The 19,325-nt window shown below is 29.8% G+C and overlaps 1 protein-coding gene across 1 annotated transcript in view; it reads left to right on the forward strand.

Annotated features, from left to right (window-relative positions):
* LOC126780915 (protein windpipe) overlaps positions 1-19,325 on the forward strand; it is a 48,456-nt gene that overhangs the window by 25,208 nt on the left and 3,923 nt on the right. The window lies entirely within an intron of this gene.

Raw genomic sequence — 19,325 nt, forward strand, 5'->3', positions numbered from 1 at the left:
GACTAACTGAACCGATCTTAATTAAACTTGACACAGAACTATCTCGTGACCTGAATAATACAGGATTTTAAATGTGATGGTGACGTCGTTTTTATATTTTATCATCCATGAAGTTGTAATGGTGTAATTACTTGGTAGTAGGGTCTGGGTAGGTACCACCCACACATCATATGTACTACAGTCAAGCAGTAATGCTTAGTATTGTTGTGTTCCGGTTTAAAGATTCAGTGAATCAGTGTAACAAGCATAAGGGACATAATATCTTAGTTCCCAAGGTTGGTGGCGTATTAGCGATGTAAGGGATAGTTAATATTTATTAGAATGTCCAATGTCTATGGGTGGTGACCACTTAACATCTGCCTCCCAAATATTAAAAAAAAAACATTTAAAAAATGTTGCATTAACATATAACTGCGTGAAACGAGTTCTTATTTGTTATACATATTCAATAAACGCACGTTAGACTCATATGTTTGTAATTTAATTAAAATGTTTATCATATCATCGTTACGTAATCAAAACATTTATATTTTTCGTTGAATTAATGCATTCATTAATCATTATATTTGACGTAATTTCAACCTATACTTTTTATATCACAAGACTGTTATATATTATGAGATAATGTGTGGGTGACGTGTGTACTAAGGGATTATGTTGATGAGGATGTTCCCTAGCGAACAACGCAACATAATTATATTATAGTGGCTGAGTGTGTGTAATTAAACACAGAACACTCTATATTCCAACACTCCACTCCCGTGCCTCAGTATAAGCTGCCGAGAAGGAAGTAATTGAATTTAAGATTAGATAAAAAAAAAAATAGATTAAAAAAAATAGCAACCCGAAGCAAACCCGAAAATCGAATACATAAGGGCAAGCGCATAATGAAATATTCGAAGTTCTAGTTTTTAAACTAAAGTTAAATCCGCTTTTTGTTATGTTTACGAATTGACAGCGATATGCTAAAATGTTCAGTTGAATGATATTTCAAATGATTCAATAGGTCCACAGTTCAATTCTAAAGTTCACAATATTGTATGTATGTGACTAACATTCGTTTACGTCGTGCAGTAATTGTTTGTATATTACAGTGATTATATACTATACATAATATTATAAAAATGTTTAAAATAATTGTATATCATAATTTTAGAGACTTAAGAATGTTCTTTTTCATGTTATCGTCGTGTATAAATATTTTAATCATTGATAGCAAGCGTTTGCGTAAGAAGTACATGTATTTTTTATAATAACGATAAATTAAGAAGTTTCTTTTACACTGTGTAAATTGTGTCGGCCCAACAGGTCAGGCCCTTTATAGCATCACCGGTCGAGAGACTGAATACTAGACTTTCCCTTGAAGATTTGCCTATCTAGGATCTCAAATCCTGAGTGTGTTTTCTAAGGTTATGACATTTTTATGATCTAAATAATTTTTATAAGGAAATTCAATAATTTAGGAAGGATTGACAAAGCAGGAAGACATTAATGTAATATAAATGAGAAATTGAGGCCAAATTTGTTTGCCTGCCTTTTTCAAAATAAATTAAAAAAAAGAACATAGACATAAATATAAATAAACCAGCCTCTATAGAAGATAGTTGATTAATTAATAGTATTTTGAATATCTATGGTATAATAACTACATGTCTTTTTTAATATCAAAATACAGTCGCTAACATTTAGGTTCAATGAAATGTCGAAGACAGTTCGAAAAGGGATAAAGCAATTGGCTTTAATTAAACTGCATCACATCAAACGACGACCAATTATTACTGAATTGGCGGCGTTCTTCCTTTTTTTTTCTAAAAATAATCTCAGATCAAAAATATAAATCCTAATTAAGTACATCATAAAATAAATTATGAAAATGATGAGTCCTTATTTTATAATGTCCTTTTTTATAATTGCAGCATAATCTGCGACAAACTTTTCTGAAAAATAATAAGTATAGATTCCAGATAATAAGTGCGTTTTGTAAGGATGTCATAAAATATTTTGAAATTATTATTATTATAGTTTAGTTTGGATAAGTTGGCTTGGAAATAAAGGAAACTATATTTTGGAAAGTTTTAATGAATATATATAAATATGAATAAAAAAATTAAAAGAAGATGTTCAATTATTATTATTTTCTTAGAAAACTTGACAGAGAAGTACCTTGAACATATTTGTGTCAAAAAAAACTCAAACGTTGCTTTCAAATTGGACCTTGAAATATATATATATAGTCCAAAGAAATTTCACTTTATAAATACATGATTCCGTTACATTTGGTATAAAAAGGTATTACGTAGTGTTATATTCATATGTACATATTTTGAAATAGTTCGAGGAATAAAAAGTGATTTCATTTAACCTCGCAAAGCAGGATATTCGTAAGTTTGACGTCATGCAGATTATAATATGTTATCTACAGATAACGTTAAGCAATTAAACGAAATCCAATTTTTTTTTCGAAAACTGTAGTTCCACAATCCATACATGTTTAAATTTTATGAAAAAAATGTTTTTCACAAAACAGTTTCTATATTTTTTGTGGCACTCACTAAACTGTCAAATTTTATCAGCTTACCATTAAAGCTACGATTTTAAGAAATGCAAAAAAAATTTTGACGCTACTCGGAAATGTTTGGGTCAAAGTTGATTATTTGCATCTCTATCGTGTAAGTTTTTCCTTGTGAACGAATGCTTCGTATAAACGTTAAGAAAAACATCATATTTTTATGATATTCAGTTATTAATTTATATTTTGGTTTTCGTTTATCATGCAAAAACATTTATGTTAATTATATTTTATATTCATTTTTAATATTAATAAATGAAAAGAAAATCAAATTAGTTCCTTAATTTAAGTTTAGATTTTATACTTTCTACCATTTATTTATTTTTGACGTTATTATATGTCTTCATTATAAAGGAAACATTATTAAAAATATAACGTAATTTGTCAATGATAAGTTGTAAAACCTGTTTAGGTCATAGGTTAAAAGTATAAACGTGTTCATACATGGTCGTAGTTAAAAGTTAAGCATTTATATTAAAACAAAAGTATAAATATAATTTAAGTAAAATAATTTAATACGCATTATAAGAACCGTAGGCATATTTCCATTTATGTTTTTAATTTTCTTGTAGCTCTATTGACACGCACAATTCTTTTTTTTATTGGAATGGTAAACACGTTACACTATAAATCCTCGTCTTTATGATTTTACTGTTAAATACTTTTATTTTCTCAAAAGATTTACATTTAAATCACTTACAGAGAAAATTACAAAACAATTAGAAAAAAAAAATATCGAATAGGCGTACATAGTAATACAATGAATGTTACAATAACCTAACAATATCATTATACATTTTATATAAAATGTATTACATACGTACTGGCTGTTTTCAAAAGGACCTTAACATAATAATTTCTGTAAATAGGTTTTGCGAGTCAGATTTATTCAGCGCTCAATCAAACGCTCCGCTTTTTACATCTGACAGATAAAGGTTATTAATAAATTTATCAGTCGAGGTCGTACGTTCAAGTAAATAATCGATAAGGTATCTGATACGTAAATATAATTACATTTATATGTGTATATATTTATTTATATTTTTTATATATATCGTGTACACGTTTCAAGTATTTAGCATAAACATTTTAACTATGAATGAATAATTTCACTTGATTTTTTGTGACTTTCTTTATAGACATTCATTTCCACATAAATCATTTCATTTACACTGTATTTAAAAGTTACATGCATAATACACAAAACATACTTCACTATTATCGATTTTTTATTCTTAAGGAGTTTATATAGTTAGTATTTAAACACTTCCATAAAAGTAAGTCAATTGTAATTTTAGAATAACGTACACAGAATACTATGTACATTACACGCGTGTTTTAATTATCCTCTTATCAATAAAGTCACGCATCGATACACCGTGTAAATTAATAAGTAACACCATTCAAAGCCATAACTTATTTATCACAGTTATTATGAACGACAATCACAAAAGTTCAAATTAAAATTTATATTGAACATGATACTAATTAAGGATCATGAACACGCGATAACCGTTTTGAACAAAAAGTATTTTAAATTGTTTTTATTTATTTATTTAAAAACATGTAGGTATAGAACAGTATCCTATTTATACTTTCAGGGTATAGTTTAATACTAAATATATTAATAAATTTAATTACATTTATAGAAAAAAAAAAAAAAAAATATATATATATATATATATTATGTATTTATTTATGTATGTATTTATTATACATATATTAATATATATTTATATTATATATAATAGTAGTGTAGTATATATATGTATGTATGTATTATGTATGTAGTAGTGTATGTAGTATATAGGTAAACTGGCTTGTACCCTTCCCATTTATAAATATTATGATCCTCTGCCCAAAGGTTGCCTGGAAGAGATCGCTGCTTAGCGATAAGGCCGCCTGTTGCACCTCATGCAACTTTTTTTTTGTTTAAAAATTGTAATTTTTAGTTTTAAGTTTGGGTGCAATAAAGTGTCAATAATAATAATAATAATATTCTATAGAACGCAACAAATCGAAGTACAAGTAATAAAAATAGATGGGCTTCGTTATGTTAAAGAATTCCACTGTCAATATGCAGGGGACTATTCTTCTACTAACAAATCGTCACTTTATCGCAATCGTATCGAAGCGTGATCGTTGCCATTTATCCGTTTTAATATTCTTCAATTTAATTAACGACTAATGCCAGATAAGTTAACAGTTTGATTTTGACATAACGGTATATGTTACCATATCATAGGTTCGGTTCCGATTCGAACAAATATAGATTATTTAAAGTTGGATCGGAATTGAATCGGGAACGTATCGTAATATATAGATTAGTTGAATTCAGCCTCTGGCTTCATCATCTTTAAACTCAATGTGACATAATTATTGAATTTCCAATTTAAGTTGCAAAATTACAAATCGATACATAAAATTATAGGTTTGAATCGCTTTCGTAGTTTTATTACTGACGTTATTATTTATATACATGTAAATTATATGAAGCGTGTCATAATATTTTTTGTATGTTTGTTACTAGCGTAGTTTACAAACTTGTTTTGAACGCCTGTATAAATAATCCTATCAATATATACTTGTAAATTTATCTTGACCCGATCAGATCTTCGTAAAAACCTATTAGTACGTAATAAATTATAAACGGGTATTAAATAATTAAGTAAGTTGTTGGTTGCACACACTTTGTTGTATGAATAGTTTTTTTTTTTAATTTATGTAACTTACAGCTGCTTTAGCGTTGGCAGTCAGCAATAAAATTTTTATACCGGTGTTGCCATATATATCATGTGATTATCTTGAAGCTGTAACTATTATTTTAAGCTGTGTGCCATTTAAAATAACAGTTTTGTAAGGGCTTAACTTTATCTATATTAACAATATACACTTAACTATATTACAACAAACACTTTCAACATCGAATCGTTATGATAACATTCAAAACGTCTAGCAATGTGTTTGTAACTATTTATATCACTGTTTAATTGACATATCGTTACCTATGTTGTCGAAAAATTGCGAACATAACATTTAATTTATAATTTGCCAATTTTAGTTACATTTTAACATTATAATCAAAAACTTGTTGTTGTTGTTGTTAACTTAATTCAACCAGGCGCTTACATATATTTTAATCGTCATGCTACAGGATTAAAATTGGTGCTTGAAGTTATCTAGTAATATTATTAGCATCACTCTCTCTGTCTGTTACGCTTTCACGGCTAAGCCACTGAACCGATTTTGATGAAATTTGGTATGAAGCAAGCTTTATACCTAACACCTACCCCTCCTAACACGCGAATGAAGCCGTGGCCTAGAACTAGTATCATATAAACCAAATTATGTTTTACTAACTATAAGTATGTAATACTTTAATATTCTAAAATTATGAAAATAATAATAATAATTAAATAGGTAAAAGGTAAATTTTTAAGTTGAAGTTTTTTAATATAATACTTTTTATTCCGGGAAAATTCGCTATCACAAAAACCCGTGTAAATTGCCTTTATTATATTTTACCTTGTTTTAAGTTATTCATTAAATTTGATATAATTTAATCAGATTTTACACTTGCAATTTCAGAGAAATATGTTGTTACCCCGTAGCTATGTTTTATCATAATTTATTGGCGGATATTTCAAACGACTCTGGAGATTAATTAAATCATAAAGATCTGTTCATGCATTCAATTAATTATATCGAGATAACGAAGTACTTCACCTTCTTCCAAAGCCGAGATAAAATAAGATCAAAGTGCATATATGTAATGAATTTAAATCAAATTCTGATACAACATACATTTTAACATATAATGCGAGAACTGTTTGTAAAAAGAAAATGTTTACGGTTAAAATGAAAACAGGCGCTGTAAGAAATAATAATCATTCCATAAATCACCAATGTGCTACCAACTTTGGACTAAGTAGTTATATTCCTTGTGCCTGAGACACACGCTCGTCCTAGTTCAGGCGCTTGACCCATTGAATAAGTACGTAATTCTAATGTATCCATAAGTTAAAGACACTAAATGTATACATTATTAAAATATTTAAACATAACTGAAATGCCGGTCACTAGTGGTACGTATATAAATACGAGAAGTGTATATAGTAGTTTTACATGTAAATATATATGGATATACACTTTTATTGGATTTACATAATTAGGGCAATGTAACACAAAGGAAAATGTTAATACGCGTCTCGTTTTATGAACGCGTTTGGCAACATCGTCATAGGAATGTTCTTTACACTGCTAATTCAATTACTTTAATCGAATATATCGATTTTCACCGTCTTTATATTACACGGGAGACTTGTTCTTAAAGAAAATACCAAATGGTATTATATAAATGTAACCTAAGCTTAAAAAGTCTACTTCTAAATAATCTTCTAATAATCTACTGCTTAATGAATAGATTTATTGAATAATAATATAATCGTCGTGAAATATTTGAAATGTCTGTAATTATTCGGGCGACGCCGTGTCTCTCAACCTGCCAGAAGTTTTGGCAACAGTTCAAAACACCAACTATTTAATTTTATCAATTGTGTGTATCTACTCCAATTTTTGTATCGGTGTAACCCGTTTTATAATTAGCTCTAGTTACGCGAGTTCGTTTAATTGTTCGGACGGGATTGTTTTCTAATGATTAGGTGAAACGTTGCGTCACTCACAGAATATACGGTTTATTTTTAACTTAAGCAATGAGATAAATTAGATTGAATGATATTAGATTAAATAGTGTGTTTTGTTCGGCTTCAGGGAAGTGTAATGTGTGTAACCGTATAAATAACGCAACGCATTTCACTGTTGAGGTTAAATATATAAATGGAACGAACGAAAATAACGTTAACATGTATTATGTAAAGATTATAAATTGTAATTTGACCTTTATGTATTAATAATGTATGCATCAAATCACTGATAAATCGCATAAAAGTCCTAATAAATATTAACAATGTGGAAAATAGGATGACATTGATTTGTAGTATAAATCTGACTTAAGTTGATCCGTTAACAATCACAATTTTGTATATATGTTTTTTTGTATACATTTTGGATATCCATTACAAATGATTATAGAAAATTACTTTGTAGTTGTCTGTGTATTGTTTAATACGTGATGACAGCGTGATATCGCGTGATATTGTGTTTATAAAAAACAAAATTGTTTTTTAAATCTAATATAAGTACTATACAGAATTTAAAAAATGGCTCTCGCAAAAAAATGATGACGTAAATTGACTTTTGTGCGCCAACTGTTATTAGGTATAAATTATAATAATGTGAGCAGTTTGTGACTTCGCGAACTCATATTAGGTACTAAGTCACATACGCACGTTGTATACCTATGCCTTAAAACGCCTCGTTGGTCTGACGCTAGTTTGTACGGCTGCAGATTGTGACTCACGGGTTCGAGTCCCGGTCTGTTTTCTCTGGAAATTCTCAAAAACCGTACCGTGTTAGGAGGCTGGTAATTTAACACGTCATTGCCTCGGCAAGTACGTAAAGTCATTGGTCCTACGGCTGATCATTAAAATACTAAAAAATATAAACTAACCTTATTGTTTCCAAATTTAATTTCTCAGCTTTAATCGTTTTGATTACATATAAAAAATTATAACTAAAAACCTTTTTTGTGACGTGTTGTTATTTTTAATTTTGTTTTTTAAACTACATAAAATAAAATAAAAAACCATACTGACGTCGATTGCGTCTGGCAATCCGGTTATTATGTTTAAAATAGTAGTATTCTGGTACCAATTTAAAATGGTTTTTGTTGTAGTTAAAAAATTACATAACTTTTAATTAATTAAATAATTTTCTCGATAAATTATATCTCACTGAAAGGGCTTTTTAAACTTTGTTTTTTTTTTTGTGATTTTATCCAAAGTATGTTACTGTGTGAGGGGTAAATCTTGTAACCGAATTTCACTCCCAATCACTCAAATAGTTGATCTAAAATTTTGCATTGGTACTCGACACTAATGAAAATACAATATGATAACCACGTTACATCAATACCCATATAAATTAATAGATTTTTTTTGTAATCATATTATTTTTTTTACTGTTCATATAAATATTTTTTATAAAAACAATGCTTATAACAACAACAACAACAATATTGATTCTACAATTGTTTACAAAAATACTTTATTGTATTGCAGTGCAATGCCGAATTTTTACATGTAAAAGTCTGAATAACTCTGTAATGTCTAGATTTCAAAAGCGTTGTACTTGGAAACAGTCCAGCGACGATAGTGTCCTCACCTTGAAGGAGACCGTGAATTACATACAAGTACCCGTTTAAATTTTCACAAAGCGATAATTGAAATATAAAAATACAAAATCATTGCGTAGATATAATTGTTTTAAATTATTGCAAATTGATTACACGTCAATAATTAACTCTATTATTCATGGCTTATAAACTTTTAGTTTGATAGTGACGAAAACTCAAGATTTTTTTCTTTGTATGTTTTTAGTTGTCCTTGAATATAAACTTTTTATGTAATCTACCCGTGCCAAGCCGGGACTGGTAGCTAATAAATAACAAAAACGCACATCTAGTAATACAAACTAGACTAATAGTAACAATCATTAAATAATTTTCAAAAATACTTTTTGAAAAAAAAAAACTTTTGTTACATAAACCCGTTTTTATTGAAAAAAATCCATTGTCTGTAATAACTGATTGTTTCAAGAAATGTGTTTGTAGTAACAAGTAATCTCTTTGTTAGCTGCAGGAAGTGATCGACTGTTGCTTTAATGGTCAATTATATTGTTGTAATTTTTTTGTTGTTGTTTGATTTTACTTCAAGATACATTTTCTTCTTAGAATACGACAAACATCTCACCATCTAGATTATCAACAGTCTTATAATAACGCTGACTTTATAAGAGTTCGATTTCTGTTCAGTTTATACAACGGCCATATTGCCTGTGGGTTTCCTGTTTCATATTCTCAATGCTTATTTTGGTTTCGTTATTTATAAAGATAATCCTATGATAATTTAATATAATTATTGTTATGAAATATATATAGTTAGCAAATGCTTCTTACTTTAGTTTTATTATCAGACAGGCAAAATTCTGAAAAAATATATTATAACCAACTATTAAAATTATTCTCCCTGTCCAAATGTATTCCAATTGTTATGGCGATCGGGGAGTATAGAAGTTGATATGCTGCATCGCCATCTAGTGGCGAGTTACAATAAAGTAGTCACTATAAAATTTTAATCAATTAAAAATCATATCTATGTGCCAACAAAACTAAAAACGAAAAATATACCTAAAATTAGAGAACATTCTTTATTTTACTGAAGACAGCTTGAAGCTTTCAATATTCAACTTAAAATTTCAGTTACATAAAGTCAATAACTTAAAACAGTATGACCCGGAGGTCCTGGGTTCAATTCCTAGGTCGGGCCAATATAAAGTTATTAGGTTTTTCTTTCAGAAAATGCTCAGTAGCAGCCCGGAGTTTGGAAGTTGGAAGTGTGTACACTCCCGTGCCTCGGAAAGCACGTAAAGCCGTTGGTCTTGCGCCTGAACTCTTTTCGGTCGTGTCGGTTTGCCATCCCATCAGATTATGAGAGTTAGGTAATAGAGAGTGCACCTGTGTTTGCGCACACACTTGTGCACTATAATATCTCCTGCGTAGTTGGCTAATCTCTCTTGAGATTGGCCGCCGTAGCCAAAATCGGTCTAGAGGACATTATTATTATTACTAAAACAAATGAATTCGCAATTAATTATAGCAGTTTTTATTAACAGTGCCAAAGTCTAATGAATCGTTAACGTAAGAATTCACGTTATAGTTATAAAGCAAACTCTTGGATAAGACAACCTGATTAAACGACCTTTTAAATTGGCTATCATTTTTATGTACTAACATAATAACGCCACACTAATTAGCTATACTAATAAATTGTGACGTTTTTTCTGTAACACCTAACTGAGTAAACTACTAAACCAAAATACATATAACTTATAACAGAAGATAAGTGCGTTTCGGTTTTTAGTATATAATATTATCACATAAGTAGTCGCGCTTCGCTTAAAATTTAAATTATTTCGCTTTAAATTTAGAGTACCGATGGATACATGCGTGAATTTTATGTTATTTTTAATAATAATATGCTTCAAGTACCAATAAACACTTTATGACAAGTTTGACGATTTGACTAAAAAAAATATTATATTAAGTTAAATAAAAATGTTTTGTGTAAAGTTTTTATTTTTTAAATATTTTGGGCTTATCTTTAGTAGTTCGATGTTAATGAGTCACGTCATTTGGTTTTTGATTCATTTCTTAAGCTTTTACGGATGACATCTTAATCGAATGACCCAGATGAATATATCCGCAACCATATTCAGATGAATCTGTACTTAGTCACATGACAAACATTTACAAATAGGGACAGACAGACTTATGCACTCATTTTATTTGAATTACTTCTAGGTCATACAACATAGAACTAGAAACAACATGGAATATACGAAATAGGAACAGCTTATGAATGTACCACTGATTGCACTATTAAAAAGGATTTTAGATTTTCTTCCTCCACGTTGATCCGATGCGGTTTGGTGAATACACATGCGACCCGGACTAAGAGATCCAAGTTCCCTAGGTACTTTGATATTTGATCCCATTCCGAAGCATTTATGGTAAAACTATATTGTTTTGGCTGGTTAGGGCCCGTCGGCTGGCGGTATCTAGGCCAGTCTTGTAGGATAAATCCGGAGTGGTACACATGCCCCTTACGACGATGATGAACAGAAATTGCCCACATAAAAATTCATTCCGTGCATGTAAACTGTTCACGTGCCTGACCAATTATGCAACATAGTTTTTTTTTTTAAATTATAATCTAATCTAACATCCTATTAACTAAATCCCTTCAAATGAAGCCAAAATATATTAACTTTTTGCTTAAAAATAAACAATTTTACTTTTAAGTCGCACAACTTAGGATGAATTATATAGTCTGTTATGGCTTTAGAAAGGTTTCGCTTAAACATTTATAATACTAAGAATTACGACGCGATGTGCTCGCGCATAGAGCAACCAATATTAACTGAATACTGAGAGCGGGGTGTTTGTTATATAGCTTCAAAGAAACGAAATAATCTTATTGATGTTTCAACTGCCTTGGATCATTGAATGCTTTTACGTTGCCACCAACTTCAACCAGGAAAATTATTATTATAAAATATTCTTCTAAAATATTTTCTTTCTGGCATGAAAACGAAATTTAATGTAATGTTATATCGTATGAAACGGTTTTATGAAAGTATAACAAAAAATATTTTAGTCTAAATATACACTTAATAGCCCAGGAAGTAGGCATGAAACGATGCTACGACTCAGAATTTATAGTCCATCACGCCCACGCTGTAGAGTTATCATCTATTTAATAATGAAGTTCAAGTGCAAGCGATAAATAGATTTTTGCTAAAAGTAAACTTGTTATAATTATGTAGGCTTAATATATATAATCGAATTCATTTCCTTCGGATATCCTTTGTAGGTTATTGAACTTTCAGATTTTCATTGGGCGCAACGTTCATAAATGTAACGTTTAAGTGAAACCTTTTAGACGAAAGCAGAGCTAATTACCGTATATTTTTTAAATTATATGCATTTTTTTGTATATTTGCGTGCAAGATTTGAGGGAAAAGTTTATGACATAATAAGGTTCCACTACCCGGATAGGTTGTTTAACTTACTTGAAATTTCATTTTATTCTTTGTTATTAAAGTTTTTGGGTAGAATTTGAATCGAAGTTGTCGTATGTTACGTTTGTGGCTCATAATGGCTTACTACTGTCATGTTTACTAATTTCAATATTTAAGTGTTTGAAGACATTATAAATATAATTTACAATATACCATGCGATATACAAGCTAATTTGCAATTAAAACGATACTAAGCTACACATTAGTAGTGAAATAAAGTACGCATAAATCAAATCGCATTTTGAAACTATTCGTAAATCAGCAAGATTGAAATAAACCGTTAATGTACCACCATAAACCTTATTTTGCAAATTAAAAACTTTAGTACAAAATATTTTTCATTAATGTTAATAAGATGCAATTATCGAGTATCATATGAGATAAGACATCAGCTGCTCTTAAAACGTTTTCTGTAACGACTTCTCGTCAAGGTTTTAACATACGTATACAGAATGTCTGTCTGTGGAGACTGACAGTTAATGGTTCTGAAGAGATTTATTAATGTTCTCAACATATCAGTATTAACGGTCAATGCATACTGCCAAATCAGGAGTAGGTTAAGGTTTCCATTAACAGTGTTGATAAATAATAACAAAGTTTTTACACTCTCGCGTTGTTTGTACTTAATGAGGCTGGTTAATTTCTACCTTGTCAACCTTCTCCTCAAAAAAAGGGAGAGGAGGCCTTTAGCCCAGCAGTGGGACATTCACAGGTGTGCGTGTATTAATCCGTACTGGATTATATATATATATATATATATATATATATTGGTTGAATAAGTTTCTAACCTTCTTATAAAGAGGGAGGTTTTTTATCCAACAGTGGAACATTATTATGCTGTTGCTTTAAACTAAGCAAAGTGAGCATATAAGTTGCATATTATTTTATTCTGATCTCAGCGCTATTAACACTAATTAATTAAGTTTTTAAATTTCATAACCTTCAGGTGCGAATAAATTTCAAGTTAAATAAATTCCACTGTGGCTGCCAAATCGTAAACAAACAATTAACAACAAGTTTTATAACCACGTATTCGAGCTGAACCTAATTTTGGATAGTGTGTGTGAATTTGGTTCAAGACTGCCACTTATGTGTGTGTGTATAAAACGAGCTCGATATCTAGTTCCCAAGTTTGCAGTTGAGTGAATTTGTGCATCGAACATTCCGGGATCTAGTTACATTGCAAATGGAAACGTCAAATAGAGCGTTGTAACGGATTTCACTTTACAAGAAAACTATATATATTATGTTAAAGGTATTGGCGTTTTGAACTTATTTATTATAATATATATAATATTAATCTGTAATCAATAGAATTTAGAAATATATCTTTACAGTTAGGGTTTACGTACCAAAAATATGCAAGGAAAGATTATATTATTTTGTTAAAAAGAAATACAATAACAGATAAACCAATGATAGGGACGAGTACTCATTGTATAAAATTATTATGTGGATAATTGGTATGTGTGTACGTATTCATATAATTTTTGTGTACGTGTGTGCATATCTAAGGAAAAAAATATTTTTTTAAAAACGTTCGTATATCGGGCCTGTTCGCGTTAAATTTATATTATACATCGATTTCAAACTGTATGTTATATTGGTTGAAAATGAATGCTATGCTCTTTAGGGACGTACATATGTGTCATATACACCCTTAATAAATGAATACTCAAACTAAAGCACTTACAATTATTTGTTTTTAATTTTTGAAAAAAAAAAACGTTATCACATTTTTAAGGTATTCTTAAATATAAATTGAACTTGCTTGAAATTTCTTTGAATATTTTGTTAGTAAAATCTTGAAGTAGAATTTTATGTAACGTTTGTGTCAAACGGTCATGACAATTTGGTCACGTGTCCTAAGTTCTTTCAATATTAACGCATACATGCAAAAGTATTCATGAAATCGAACTGGTAGTCTCCTAGATGACATATTGTAGCGTATCCATGGACAGATTATTGATTGAATATGTCAATAAATTCTCCAGTAATATTCTGACAACAACTTTCTCCATTACATGTTGACATCCGACTTATGGTGATATACTATTTTGAGGCGTGTATTCATGAAATATTATAATTATAATGGTCAATGTCGCATATTAATTTCTGATATTTCACGACCGTTTGCGGTGAGTTTCGAGTATGTTGTTCTCAAATAGCCCGGCTGATAATGAATGAAATCCACCTTCACATAATCTATTTTATTTAAATCAAAATCGGATGATATCCGCGCGGATCGTTTCAATCCTGTTGGTATTACCACTAAGCTGTGACGCACAGGTTAAACCGACACAATATAAGAAACCGGTGTTTGACTCGATGTTTTACCATAAATATCAAATTAAGTTATTGTGAGTTCATAAAACAACAGGTTTTTATTTTAAGATGACATTAAGGCGTCTGATTGTCTGGACTCGTGACCTTTACTTATATACGTGTTTTATTGCAACAAGTTAAGCAAGTGTTGATTAAGTAACAGGTAACTGAATAAAACAATATATTTGCCTTTTTGAACATTCATATTATGTTGACGAACGATTGACGTAGTAGTTTCAGATCTTGTAAACAGACGCGAATGAGATTCCAAAACATGACGTAGATAGAATATCTACATGTATATCAATATAATTTTATTTTATTTATTGATTTGTAAAAGTGATTCAAAGTTATATTTAATGAATATTGCCTATATTCATTAAAAATTCTACATTCTCACTAAGAATTCTAAGAATAGAGAATTTTACAGTGCAAATAATTTCGTATAATAAAAAAATATATAACCAATATACAAAAATAAAAAAAATATACATTGCCAAAAGTGAAAAAGAGAGAATAACTATGAGAATTTTGTATGTAACTGCTGCTAGCGACTTACGATTATTTTTATTTCAGTTCAATATCGATTCCGATTTTAAATCGATTAAAATGTATCTTTTTTAATCGACTTAAAATCGGTAACCAATGTCAAAATATTACCGAAATTTTACTGATCGCTATATAACAGTTAATAAGAGTTATTTATTGCTGCGTTTTAATGTATATTGTGTTATATTATATTACGATAACCAGTTTCAAGAGACTTTATTATTATTTTAACGTTTCATAATATGGTCGTTTCAGGCCCCACGGTCGTCCGGTAACATTTTGCATATCCGTCGCATCGACCTTAGTGAGTCATAATATTTCATCATTGTAAGGGCAGCTTATATTGGTTACATTCACACAAAATTTAAAACACTTATTTATTTTTTATCTTAGTGGAATCCACGGCTACTTTATAAAGGCGTAAACGTTTATTACTTATTGAGATAATTATTGAATAGTTTTGCAGCTATGCAATTATATTAAAACACACATATTGATTAGTAATAATTGCATAACGGCGCCATTATAGATCAATGTATATCAGTTTCATACCTTCGTTGTAGAATTAAGGTTCCGAAATGTTGGTAGTATTATAGTACAAATGAAAAATCCTTTTAAGAGTGTACTTAAGTAAAGTACGTACATTTCAATTTTATTTAATATAGTTTTGTTTGCTAGATAAGTTCAAGTTCGATGATTAAAATATTTGCTATGACTTTTACATAATTAAGTTATATCCAAAAATATATAAGACATATTAACAGTTATTTAAATGTTATAAAACTTAAATTTCTATGGCAATCGAGTTAGTTCTTGTGATGAACTTATAGATAAATAAGTAGAATAATATTATAATACACTTGATATAATATATCACTGTAATATAAATGATATGCTATGAGAGTGCTATGACGATTGTGATTCTATTTTTAATTTGCAGACGTATTATCACTTTTAACGAGACAGATCATATAACATACCTACTACTAAAAACTAATAAACGTTTTTCTTCGAACAAATATACTGTATCCGGTTAAAATGAATGCATTGATCAAATATTTACTGCTTACTTAATACAATAAAAAAGATTAATAAAACGCGAAAACAACCTTCATATTCTATTGAGAAGAACGGAAAATAAACTTAGTCCCTAGTTACGCGTTTATACTTAGGATAACGTTCGATTTATTCTAAACATATTTTGTCCTACATAAAGTCAACATATATATTTTAATTGTGGTCAATGTTTTTAGTTTAGTCTTGTACTATAATAACAATGATTATAATAATTTCTCTAAATGTATTATCATTATTTATATTATATAATTACCGTCAAGGTTGTCGGAAAATAAATATTTAATCTGTCGAACTAATAGTTAGATGTGTTACTTAATGTATATTTTCCGGCTAAATGTAATTCCAAGGTCAAAAGTGGTCTGTGTGATAATCCACACGCGGAAGAGTCTAATACCGACCACTTGATGAGGTAGCCTGCGATATGGGTCTATAAATTCCCCTTATAATATGCATCACATTATAAATGTATACATATATTGGGATGACGAGATAGCCTAGTGGTTAGAACACGTGAATCTTAACCGATGATCGTGGATTCAAACCCGTTCAAGCACCACTGTATTTTCATGAGCTTAATTTGTGTTTATAATTCATCTCGTGCTTGACGGTGAAGGAAAACATCGTGAGGAAACCTGCATGTGTCTAATTTCATTGAAATTATGCCACATGTGTATTCTACCAATCCGTATTGAAGCAGCGTGGTGGAATAAGCTCCAAACCTTCTCCTCAAAAGGGAGAGGAGGCCTTAGCTCAGCAGAGGGACATTAACAGGCTGTTACTGTACTGTATTATATTGGGAAATATTTATGATTTAAATATATTAGTCAAATCAAATTGATTCAATAAATAAATTATGCATGCATATTATTTTTGCGTGTACATTTATTTTTATTTACCTTTTTTAATTATATTTTGTTTTTATAGGTGTTGTTTAAAAGATCGTGTTGAGATTTCACCTTTGAGTAAAAAATACATAATAACCTCGCTTATTTTCCTCATTAAATCGTTTTAAAGAATAATAAACAATGTTTATATACAGTCAGTCAGTATATACCTTGACAAACATAGCCAAGGCAACAGTTACGAACAGTTTTTATTTTCAAATAATTTATTTTTATTTTTATAAAATACAAATCGATATGTGTAGCAATGTTGTGTAATACACAACTGTAATAAAATACAACATTTTTGTAGTCAAGTTAAGTGCAGGTGTTAATACGTAATGTAACGTAACAGCCTGTGAATGTCCCACAACAGGGCTAATACCTCCTCTCCCTTTTTGAGGAGAAGTTTAAAAGCTTATTCCACCACGCTGCTCCAATGCGGGTTGGTGGAATGGATGAAATAGCTAGTAGGATATTCTACTGATGGGCAACATGAAGTAGACACAAATTAAATATACGTAAACGGCTCTTGTTCAGATTTGAACCCGCGCTGCTCAATTAACACGTGTTTTTTCCACTTGGCCATTACAGCTCATTTTTTGTAAGTAGTACATATTGTTCTAGAAACAAGATTGCCTAAGGGGAACGTGAGTGAGTTATGCATTGTGGTAAAGGGAGATACTGTGAGGAAACCTATGGTGGAATAGACTCCTAACCTTTTTATCGGGGCAAAGAAGTGGTATCCTATATTCACCATATAAACATTTATGAACTGTTCTATCTAATTCGAACCTACCAAGCTTTAGAAATTTAATAATTTCTATCTTATTTGACAACATCTTTAAGTGTAATACCATTGCTTTATAGCATTAGTAGAATGACGTAAGCACTTCCAATGCCCAATCTGTTTATAGCACGTGCTTTACGATAAACAAAACCGTTTTCCAGCTAAAATCCTAGGTTTACGAGAACTGTTTGAGGAAATACCAAAATTTACACTTTTTCTGGTAAAGCATAAAATTATATAGTATAAATAGTGTGTGAATTATAATTTTTTCATTTCATACTTATAAAAACTTACTATTCTACTTATTAACATTATAATATATATTAATCTTGTAAAACTAACCCAAAGACAAATATTTTTTTTTTATAAAAACAAGCTCATATCTTTTTATTCATGTTCTAAAACGATTATAATATTGTATACCAGACTGAAAAAAAAAAACAAAATTTTCAGCTCAGTCGGTTAAGAAGAACTAGGTTACAATTCAGAGGCAAAATTTGACACGCATAGACAGCTAGATATATAAACTTGTAAAAGTAACAGTTGTAGTAATTACAGCCGTCACGTTTTTAATAGTCGTTACAATTCCAAAATCAAGTTAGCTTGTTTTGTTAATATGTTTAATTACTTTAACACAAATCCCATTTAATTACTTAATCTCCTAGTTTCCAGACATTACATAATGAAGTTGTTTGAAAGCTAAATATATGTTCTTTTATTATAGGCTTAAATGTATGTTTTAATTTACCATTTAACAAACTTATAAACTTTATTATGTCACAATTAATGGACTAATCTTATTATAAAAATAATACTTTTTGTTAAAGATGATTGGCTAGTAGTGGCTTCCAACGCAGCTCTGGTTACAAACAATATTTGTGAATATTAACCATATTGTAAAACCGTTTTGTTTTAAAAAAACAGCAATAATGCGAGTTTCTAGTGTTTCTTCTCTAAGTTTCTACTCTCTAGAAATTGCTTCCCGAAACGGTACCACAGTGGAAATAGTAAAGATTCAAAAATCATTTATTATAAAGCTTGCTTATATTTGATTTGATTTGAATTTGCAAAACCCATGGAATTCATATCATTTGATAAAACTAAGTTGAAACATACGCGTTAGAAGACACTCGATATGCAACTTATCTTGTGCAACTTGTGCTATTTTAGTTGCAAACAAAGATGATGAGTGCTTATTAGTGTGATTGCAAAAGAGTTATATAGTAGTATTGCGCAATATTTTTGACGCCCAAACGTATGCCTCCCTCGAAGACGATGTGACGACATTTGCACAAACGGTTAACAATTCTCTTCCTGTCTCTAACATTGAACTACTTCTGGTCGAGCGCCGGCCAAGTGCACCGAGGATGTTATT

This window comes from Nymphalis io, chromosome 1, assembly GCF_905147045.1.
Source record: "Nymphalis io chromosome 1, ilAglIoxx1.1, whole genome shotgun sequence".
Taxonomy (NCBI): domain Eukaryota; kingdom Metazoa; phylum Arthropoda; class Insecta; order Lepidoptera; family Nymphalidae; genus Nymphalis; species Nymphalis io.